Here is an 11,074-nt window from a genome sequence, read left to right on the forward strand (position 1 = left end):
GTTGGATGTCAAACTCAGCCAAGAGCATAAGGTCGAACAGATTCCTCACTGGCCTTGCAGACAACTTCATTGTCCAGAAAGTGGGAGAAGCAACAAGAGGATCAGCCATTTTAGATCTGGTCCTAACCAATAGTGATGACTTGGTTAGTGGGGTAGAAGTGGCAGGATCATTAGGTGGGAGTGACCATGCTCTTCTGGAGTTTATTATCCAGCGGAAAGGAGCAACCAAGCATACTAAGGTCCAAATTCTAGACTTTAAGAAAGCCGACTTCAGAAAACTTAGGGAAACGCTGGGTGAAATCCCATGGACAGTAATACTAAAAGGGAAGGGAGTTCATGATGGTTGGGAGTTTGTTAAAAGGGAGATATTAAAAGCACAACTTCAGGCAATACCAATGAGACGGAAACATGGAAGGTGCCTAAAGAAGCCAGGCTGGCTATCTAAAGAACTTTTGACTGAGTTAAGATTTAAAAGGGATATGTACAAAAAATGGAAAAGGGGGGAAATCTCCAGAGAGGAATTCAAACATATAGCCAGCACGTGTAGAGACAAAGTCAGAAAAGCTAAAGCACAGAATGAACTCCGGCTCGCCAGAGAGGTTAAAAGCAACAAAAAGGGCTTTTATGGGTATGTCCGTAGCAAAAGGAAAAACAAGGAAACAGTGGGGTCACTCAGAGGAGAAGATGGTGAAATGCAAACAGGGGACAGAGAAAGGGCAGAACTCCTCAATGCCTTCTTTGCCTCAGTCTTCTCCAAGAAAGAAAACAACGCCCGACCTGAAGAATATGGAGCAGATGATTCAGCAGGGGAAACACAGCCCAGAATAAGTAAGGAGGTAGTACAAGAATACTTGGCTAGTTTAGATGTATTCAAGTCTCCAGGGCCAGATGAACTACATCCAAGAGTATTAAAAGAACTGGCAGAGGTGATTTCAGAACCACTGGCAATAATCTTTGAAAATTCCTGGAGAACAGGCGAAGTTCCAGCAGACTGGAGGAGGGCAAATGTTGTCCCTATTTTCAAAAAGGGGAAAAGAGAGGACCCAAACAATTACCGCCCAGTCAGCCTGACATCAATACCAGGAAAGATTCTAGAGCAGATCATTAAGCAAACAGTCTGTGAGCACCTAGAAAGAAACTCTGTGATCACTAAAAGTCAGCATGGGTTCCTGAAAAATAAGTCATGTCAGACTAATCTGATCTCATTTTTTGACAGAATTACAAGCCTGGTAGATGAAGGGAACGCTGTGGATGTAGCCTATCTTGATTTCAGCAAGGCCTTTGACAAGGTGCCCCATGATATTCTTGTAAAGAAGCTGGTAAAATGTGGGCTAGACAATGCTACCATTCAGTGGATTTGTAGCTGGATTACTGACCGAACCCAAAGGGTGCTCATCAATGGCTCCTCCTCATCCTGGAGAGTAGTGACTAGTGGGGTGCCACAGGGTTCTGTCTTGGGCCCAGTCTTGTTCAACATCTTTATCAATGACTTGGATGATGGGCTTGAGGGAATCCTGAGCAAGTTTGCAGATGACACCAAGTTGGGAGGGGTGGCTAACACCCCAGAGGACAGGATCACACTTCAGAATGACCTTAACAGATTAGACAACTGGGCCAAAGCAAACAAGATGAATTTTAACAAGGAGAAATGTAAAGTACTACACTTGGGCAAAAAAAATGAAAGGCACAAATACAGGATGGGAGACACCTGGCTTGAGAGCAGTACATGTGAAAAGGATCTAGGAGTTTTGGTTGACCACAAACTTGACATGAGTCAGCAGTGTGATGCAGCAGCTAAAAAAGCCAATGCAATTCTGGGCTGCATCAATAGGAGTATAGCATCTAGATCAAGGGAAGTAATAGTACCACTGTATTCTGCTCTGGTCAGACCTCACCTGGAGTATTGTGTCCAGTTCTGGGCACCACAGTTCAAGAAGGATACTGATAAGCTGGAACGTGTCCAGAAGAGGGCAACCAAAATGGTCAAAGGCCTGGAAACGATGCCTTATGAGGAACGGCTTAGGGAGCTGGGTATGTTTAGCCTGGAGAAGAGAAGGTTAAGGGGTGATATGATAACCATGTTCAAATATATAAAAGGATGTCATATAAAGGAGGGAGAAAGGTTGTTTTCTGCTGCTCCAGAGAAGCGGACACGGAGCAACGGATTCAAACTACAAGAAAGAAAATTCCACCTAAACATTAGGAAGAACTTCCTGACAGTAAGAGCTGTTCGGCAGTGGAATTTGCTGCCAAGGAGTGTGGTGGAGTCTCCTTCTTTGGAGGTCTTTAAGCAGAGGCTTGACAGCCATCTGTCAGGAATGCTTTGATGGTGTTTCCTGCTTGGCAGGGGGTTGGACTGGATGGCCCTTGTGGTCTCTTCCAACTCTATGATTCTATGATTCTATGATTCTATGATTCTATATCATTTCCTTTTACTGTACTGACATGGGTGAAATATGCTTATTTAATGTTGAAAATACAATATGATAGGAGAGCAGCTCAGGAATTCCTGGTATTTAAGCTTGCTTGCTAATTTTTTTTTTAAAAAAAATTACCTGTTTTTTATTTGTGTGCACACATGCAGACTCACATTTAACTCTTTCTTACACACATTTAATTCTCAGCTTCCTTCCAAATTTATCTCTATCTATACATGACTGCACTGTAATAGGGCTTATCCACACTTCCCTTTTTCTTTCTAGGCAGAAGTATAATGCTCCATGTCTGAGGCAGAAAAACCCACAAAAACCCACTCTTTAAAGTTCAATCGGAGCAAACATCAATTCAGGTTTCACACAGACTGATATTTAAAGAGTAGAGTTTTGTGGGGAAAGCTCTGGAGACGAAGAAAAAAAGAGGCTGAGAGACTACCGGTAAACTTTAAATCACAAATTGTTGCATGGAAAGAGCAGAGGAAAGGTAAGTGTAGATAAGCCCATAGTTGGCATATAAAGTGATCAATCCTCAAAGAAATATCATCATCATTATATATCCTCCTTCCTCTCAAAGGCACCTACAACAGAGTGACTAAGACTGCAATCCAAACCCAATTACCTAGGAGTAAGCTCCACTGAATTCAATGGGATGTACTTCTGAGCATACGTAGTTAGGATTGTAGCCTAATCTGATATTGGCAACGGTTAAATATACAACAACGCTAACTTTACAAGTTAAAAACTTCTGTAAACCTAGGTAAATAAACATAACAAAATGTATTGATTGTAAAGGCAGCCAACAGTGCAAAAAAACCCACACAATAAAAATGGTGACAGCACAAAAAAAATAAAAAACAGGAGCTTCTAGAACATACAAAACTAAAGGAGTAGAAGCTAAATCAACAGGAATATTCTTTACAAATGTACAACTAATCCAAGCTTTTAAATAGCCACTTGACAGGTCACCTGTCCAGCAAACCCAGTGCTTGTAAATTGGAAATATGTGAGTTCTTCCCCCCCCCCATGTACAGTAGTTGAGATGCCCACATGACTAATAGAGCCATTGCCAATGTTTCTGAAATGTTCACATTGTTTTCACAATTTTGTTGTTTCCTGCCCCAGTCTCCTTTGGAGGAAAATGACTGATAGAAATGAAAATAACAATAATAATCCTAAATTCAGTGGTCCAAAATATGTGGAGGGCACCAGGCTGGGGAAGGCTCATTTAGATTATTCATTGACTGATGTAAATCTGCTTCAATGAGACGTATTCTACAAGTAGACTTAGGTGTGCCTCTCATGGTTCCCTTTCTACCTCAAAAGACCTCCTCTTCTTGTCACCAATTAAAATTTGTTACCTTTAAGTAGCAAGAATTTGTTTTTCAAAAAAAAATGCTTCAGGTGGTTGTATAAAAGGATCATGAAAATATGACTGCAGCATTTATCCATCTGTGCCAAACACTGGAACCATCAACTAAGCACCCAACTCCATTTGATCTTTGTATTCACTCCAGAAGTTATGTGGCTTTTATCCTTGTTAAAAACCTGTGACAATTTTATTTAAAAAATCAAGAAGTTACATCTCACTTTACAGCCACACAAAACATTTACAAGATCACCACAATAAAAACATCATAATTATCTAAAAGTGGCATACAGTAAGAAAAGCTTGCCAAAGAAGCCACAACCATCACATGAAAGCTCAGAGAGAAGTGGGTATCATGATAGCACACCCAACAGTAAAGTGGGAACTACTGAGAAGGTTCTGTTCCTTGTAACAAACCAAACTTTAGAGTCTAAAGGCAGGTGGGTTATCTGGGATGACCTTGAATGCTGCTGAGATTTATGATGTATTGTGTGAGGATGGCAGACAAAAATGATAGACTATGCTGAATTAGCGAGACTTACGAGCGGGATCCGGAACCAGGGGGAAACAAAGTTCCTAAAAGACTGGAGTAAATATGTGGACTACATGGAAAAGAACTGTAGAAGTTTAAAAACTCTTGCAGGGTTGAAGTAAATCCTGCGAACTGAATTTAAGAAGAGGAAATAAAAAACTGCGGGATAAGCTTTGATTAGAAAACCTTATGAGGGGATGGAGGGAAGTCACAGTGAAATACATGCTACTGTGTTATGGTGTTATTTGTTATGTTTAAATGTGTATTAATTGGAAAATCTAATAAAATGTTATTTAAAAAAAATAATGATGTATTGTGTGAGGTTAGGGCAGGGGTCCCCAGACTTACCGGGCTTCGGGCCGGTGCCCACCGCGCCGACCGCGCGGCGGGCCGGAGGGCAGGGGAGTGCGCGCGCAGCGGGCCGGAGGGCGGGGGAGTGCGCGCCCATGCGCATGCGCACACGGTCGGGGAAAAAAATCGCCGAAAATCGCTTGTGCGCATGGGCCTCCCCCGCCCCGGAAGTGCATTGGAAATGACCTCTTCTGGGTCGGGAGAGGCCCATACGCATGCGCACAAAGGATTTTCGGCGATTTTTTGCTGATTTTGAAGATCGCCGCCGCTTACATCAAGGACGCTTACATCAAGGATCATTACTAAGTATCTTAATGTCTGAAGGCACACCACTCCCAGAATGTAAATTCATAAACTGAAAAAATCTCAAAACTCACTTTTAAAAGCTTAGTTTTTAATTCTGTAAAACCTAACTGTTAATTAAATGGGAACTCAGGTCTACTGTGTGATGCTGTTCTGTATGCACATTTGATTTTCTGATGGCATAATGGAAATTCAAAATATGAATTTGATTTGATCAAGGGGAAATCCATGTTAATAACCATACAGTAAAGGGGGGGGGGGAACCAAAGAAATAACAATCTATGTTTAGCCATGGGTCAAAAGCTCTGGGTTTCATTAAAATGTAGCATCAAATTACATTGTGTGAAAGCATGGTTTAGCATCAAAACACAAGAATAAGGAATAAGGAGTACAGTATATTCCTGCGTATAAGACTACTTTTTAACCCAGGAAAATCTTCTCAAAAGTCAGGGGTCGTCTTATACACCGGGTCGTATTTCATATACAGTGAGTATATCCCAAACTATATTTTAACTGGAAAAGTTGGGGGTCGTCTTATATGCCCAGTCGTCTTATACGCCGGAATATACGGTATATACAAACAGGAAAAGTGATGATAAAGATTTCAACACAGCAACATAAATAATGAGATAAGGGACAGCAAAGACTTAAGACATATAAATAAGCAAAAACAGACAAATAAACCAAAATAAGCTTTGAATAATCAAAAGGAATCATTTAACTCTGGCTAGCAATAGGACACTGTTTTGTTTAAGAATGTGAGAAATCCCACATAATAGGGGAGGGGAAGGAATGGAAGAACCGAGCTGGAGAGCAGTGAGAGTGCTTGCAGCATGCAATGTGCTTGGAATAAGAGAAAATAAACAAGTTTCTATAAAGGAATTGAGATTATAATGTCAGAGGTGTCCCTAATACTCAAATAACATTAAATGAGTACACTAAAATGTTATATACTATTACTAACCAGAACATCCTATCCATTAACAAGAAAAGAAAAGAAAATATGTAATAGCAGGATGGGGGGGGGGAATTGTCAGGAGTCAAAGAGTGCTGTAATTTACTGGAAACACTCTCAAATGTTTGGTCCCAGTAAAAAGCCATTCACAACTGAATGGAAGATCACCTTATCATCTGAAAGAAAACAGCAATGCAAGGGTAGCTAAAAGTGTACAGAATTAACTTAATGGACAGTTAGGATAATTTGCTTAAGTGTAGCTATAGCAAGGGAATCTAATCAAAGTCAAAAAGTAAGATGCCTACAAGATTCCCATGTTCTCTGATATCTAGAAAATGGGATCATCCTATTCAGAATGGATAGTAGTTTTTGCATCTAAGGAAAATTCGACTCAGACAGCTTGACTTAGCCCACTCCTAACAGGCTGGTGAACTCACAGTCAATGATGAATACAAGCAGGTGATCAGTTTTTTAATGTCAATGAAAACAATCCTTGGTGCATTAATTGTGGTGGGGAAAGCTATCTAAAGAGAATGCATCCCTAAAGCATGGGTGCTAGTCTCTGGCCCTCTAGATTTTGTTGAACTCTGAACTCCCATCAGTCCTAGCCAGTGTGGCTAATGGTCAGAGATAATAGGAAATGTGGAACAAAACATTTGAAGACCCACAGATCACCCAGCCCTGCCACCAAGTCTATTGGAAATAGCCATCCAGCTCTATCACCCACTGAATGCTACCACCACACTGTCAACCCTTTCAACGGCAGTCACAGTGTCTAACCTTTTCCAATGCCTGGTTGCCTGAAGTTGGCCTTCATTCCCAGAATACTGTCTGCTCGTAGCTTTATTCAACTCTGTTTGCTGGACTTGTTCAAGGATGTGTTATCATCCTACATTACTTCAAACCCACTCCCTTCCAACACCTGCCAGCTCCCAAGGCTACACACTAATCATGACACATGTTCAACACATTTGCTCTAATCCTTGCTATCCATCTCAGTGATATTTTTTTCTGTATTTCTGAGTTTAAGCTTATTTTACATATAGATTTTTCCCGTTCCACCAATATAAGTGGCATCAGGATCTCATGCAGTGCATATGGAACTTGTTCTCACAGGAGGCAGCAATGGCCACCAACTAGCATGGCTTTAGAAGAGGATTAGACAAATTCATGGATGATAAGGCTACCAAGGGCTACTAGCCATAATGACGATGCTCTACCTTCATGGCAGGAGACAGTAATGCTTATGAATAATAGTTGCTGGCAACTTCAGCGCTCTTGTGCTAGGGTCCTGCATGTGGATTTCCACAGGCATCAAGTTGGCTGCTGTGAGACCAGCCTTATCCAGGAGGCTCTTATGTTCTTAATCCACATTTATGATAGCGGAAAAAAGGATAAAATGTGTGTGATTGCATGGGATGGATGACATGCATCCCTACAGATGAACAGTAGAATAAATATTCACAGCAAATCCATCCCTACTTAATATGTGATAGAAAAACATCTTGTAAGCTATTATAAGTTCGTTGCCATTTCAATAGAGCACTTTTACTGTGTAGTATTTTTTATTTACTTAACAAAATGTATATAGCACTTGACTGTAATAAAACCACTCAGTGGTTTATGTACCTCTCAGCAACGCAATGAAGCAAGATTAGTTTTAACACAATGCATTGGGGAAATTATTTTGCACACAACTCTGAGCTACTAAGATTAAAGACAATAGATAACCCACCCTTCTTTTCACAAACTGAGGCTGAAAGGCAATAGCTAGCAATACCCCCAAGGCTAAATCTAGATTTGGAACCTAGATCCAACACTGACTCACATTTCTACAGTACTTCTACATCAGGCTTTGTGTTTTAATAACAATGTGAAGAAGCAAAGTACTTCTTCCAACACTTACTAAAGAACTGAATACAGGTAGGTAGCCGTGTTGGTCTGACGTAGTTGAAACAAAAAATAAATAATAAATTCCTTCCAGTAGCACCTTAGAGACGAACTAAGTTTGTCATTGGTATGAGCTTTCGTGTGCATGTACCCTTCTTCAGATAAAGAACTGAATAGCTTCTATAACCTTGTACCGTATTTCAGTACTTCACAATCCTTGAATGACAAAGACAAGCTTCTTATATTGATTGTACAAAATGCTTCCCACTTACTACCACTAATTCAGCCAGTATTATTCACTTCCAGATCACTTTTTTCGGGCACATCACAGCATGCTTTACAAAGCTTCTCTCTCGACCCACTAATTCACCTCTTGTGGGTGTTTAATCTCCTTCCATATTTTAAATATGGATGGGGGGTATTATCCAGAAAGATATAATAATAGAATTTTAAAACATGACATTCAGGAGCAACTTTTCAGATCAAGTTTTAATACAGCATGAATATCTACAGGTTATAGCCAACTTCTGCATTAACTTACTGTAGACGTATACAGCAACCCACAGAAGCATATGAAGCATTACAGCTAATTATTAAAATTAGTTTTCTGAATTCATTCTTTAAATAAAAATTAACAGAGGTATCCATGCATTTTATAATACCTAAAGACATAACTGTCTCATGTTGCTGAAGGCACTTCATTACTATGGTTACTACTAAAGGCTAACAGGTGGGTTTTTTTAAAATAAAAATGGCATGCGCTTTCACCGACTAGAGCCTTCTTCATCAGATGCAGAAGAACTCATCACAATAAGTCTGCTAGTCTCCAAGGTGCCACACGACTGTTAACCGCAATAATTCAAAAAGAGCAGGCTTGTGGCCCGTGAGAGATTTAGCAGATGTATGGTGGCAAGTTTTTCTTCCCTGCATCCGATGAAGCAGGCGCTATTCCATTAATGCTCATGCAAACAATAAATCTGTTTTAGGTTTTTACGGTGCCACTAAGCTCTTTGTTCTTTTTGCCACAACGGTGTCACCACAAGCTTTATGATACTTTATAAAACTAGCAGGTTTACTGTGGCAAGTGTTCTCGCTCCGTTGCAAACAAAACAAAAACCACTCATGCCATTGCAGGGAGGGGAACCCCCCCCCCAACTTCACGATTCTACCAACTAGTCCCGTTAAGCCTTTAAAAGGTACCATCTTTTTTTGAGGGGGGGGGTCTCCTTCCGCTTCAAGAGCAACAGATGAAAGAAACACTTCTGGAACTCTTACTCCGCGCAAGGGGGGGGGGAATACAATAATGCTTTCTCGAAGCAGATTTGCAGGGGGCTTCCACGTAGAGCCCCCCACCCCCGTCCAGAGCCACTGCTCGGGCTGCAATCCTAGGCAGGTTACTCGAGAGTAACTCAACTGAGTAAACGTGCAGAGTTTCCTTTTTAAATAATTACAAAAGGGGGTCCGGGGGGGTAGGGAAAACAGACCTTCCAGGCTCCCTTTGTCTCTCCTTCTCTGCTCCCGGCAGATTTATTATTACAATCACAGCCTCGCAATGTTTATACACACAGATAGATTACCACTACTCGCCTCTTAACTCAAGAAGGAACTTCAAGGCCGAGTAGTAGTAAATAAAGCGAGCAAGCAAAACAAAAGCCCGAGCGGCGGAGGGGAGAAAAGAAGGGGCTAAGGGGGCGTTACCTGGGCCTCGGCCGGGACCCCGTGTCGGGCGGCGGTGGCGGTGGCAGCAGCAGCAGCAGCGCAGGCGCCGCCGCGGCCTGCCCGCCCGCCCGCCGGTGAGGGGCCTTCCTGGGCGCCCCTAACCCACCTCCTCGGCCGCCCCTCGCGATCGCCTTCCCGCCTCCTCAGCGGACCTGAGGGGGGAGGCTTCCTGAGGGGCGCCGCGGCCTCTCGCTCTGCGCACGCGCACGCAGACGGGGGGGGTGCCGAGGCGCGAGGAGGAGGAGGAGGGAGGAACGTTCCAGCCGCCGCCGCCGCCGCCGCCGCCTCCTACGTAGCGCCGCTGGTTGGCTCGTGTTGTTGTTGGTGCCGCCGCTTGCGCTGCTGCCGCCGCAGACACTACCAGGCAGGTGCCGTAGCGCGCATGCGCCACATCCGGGTTTTTCTCTCTCTTCCCTTCTTCCCTCCTCCCCCCCCCCCGCACCCCGCCTTCCCGCACTTGCTGCTGCTTCTCTCTGTCGCGCCGCCGCCGCCACCCTCTGCTACGGCTCCTTCACCACCTCCCGCAAGCGTGCACACAGCGCGCATGCGCAGTCGAGGGCAAGCCAGGCGACGGCGCCCTAGCTTTAGGTGTGTTTTTTCCTCCTTGGAGAAGAATGCGGGCGGGCGCGCAGGAACTAGGAGAGGAAAAGGGGAGTTGGGTTTTTGGTTTTCAGGAGCGTCGTCAGCATGCGAACAGAACGGGCGGGCGGTTTTGTTTTGTTTTTAAACTTTCTTTGCCCTGAAATTGCTGGCTGGCGAGGAGGGGTCGATTCCTTCCCGGAAATACCGCCGAAAGATTTTGCTCAAAAAAAACCACACCCACCAAACCATTATTATTATTATTATTATTTTTGCAGCGTGCACGGGGTACTGGATTGCTGCTTGCTACCAGGCGACAGCCACCAGTCTTCATCTGCTAGCAGCGCTGGGTTTAGGGCACACACACATTTTCAAGCAGAGGTTGAATGGCCATAAATCATAGGTGACCTAGTTGAGATTCGTGCATTGCAGGGGGCTGGACTATGTTATGAAAAATGTACCCCAAAATGCGTTGCCTTTTAAGAAGGACAGACGCGGGTCGGAAGCTCCAAAATTTGCACTAAGTTCAGCTCCGCCAGGAAAATGACAGAGACCACAGGATGCTGTCAGGAAAAACAAACTGATCCCTTTATTGCAGAATGCAAAGCTACAGCTGTAGGGTCCCTGCCTCTGGAAAGAAGGAAGGAACCCCAGGAAATGGTGAAGCCCCTTTTTATGCCCTCCTGTCCCTGCATGGAAATCTCTGGACTGGGAGGGAGGGGGAGACAAGGGCGACGGGTGGGGGATCGGATTAGCTGGGTGCGGAGATGACTTTTCCTTTCAGATGGAGAGATGTCAATCGCTCTTCTCCTGTCGCTGATGGTGCTCCCTGTTGTTTGGCAGGAAGGGCAATCAGTTGAGATGGGTGCAGAGGTGGGGCAGTTCCTGGCGATTTCCGTGGGGTGGAAGTCCGCCCGGCAGGTGTTTTCCTCCAGGCCATGGAA

The 11,074-nt window shown here is 43.7% G+C and overlaps 1 protein-coding gene across 4 annotated transcripts in view; it reads right to left on the minus strand.

Moving 5' to 3' along the window:
• The window catches only part of SMAD4 (SMAD family member 4), a 30,773-nt gene extending 20,863 nt beyond the window's left edge, over positions 1–9,910 (minus strand). For 2 of the 4 annotated variants that reach the window (XM_035100344.3, XM_035100342.3), the window contains exon 1: positions 9,531–9,910. The gene's annotated coding sequence lies outside the window, so the exon portion shown is untranslated. Of the gene's footprint in view, positions 1–3,793; positions 3,981–9,530 lie in introns of those variants that run through there. The other 2 variants (XM_088652866.1, XM_035100343.3) reach the window with 1 other exon arrangement.
• Positions 9,911–11,074: the final 1,164 nt, after the last annotated feature.

This window comes from Zootoca vivipara, chromosome 10 (assembly GCF_965207765.1).
Source record: "Zootoca vivipara chromosome 10, rZooViv2.hap1.1, whole genome shotgun sequence".
NCBI lineage: Eukaryota > Metazoa > Chordata > Lepidosauria > Squamata > Lacertidae > Zootoca > Zootoca vivipara.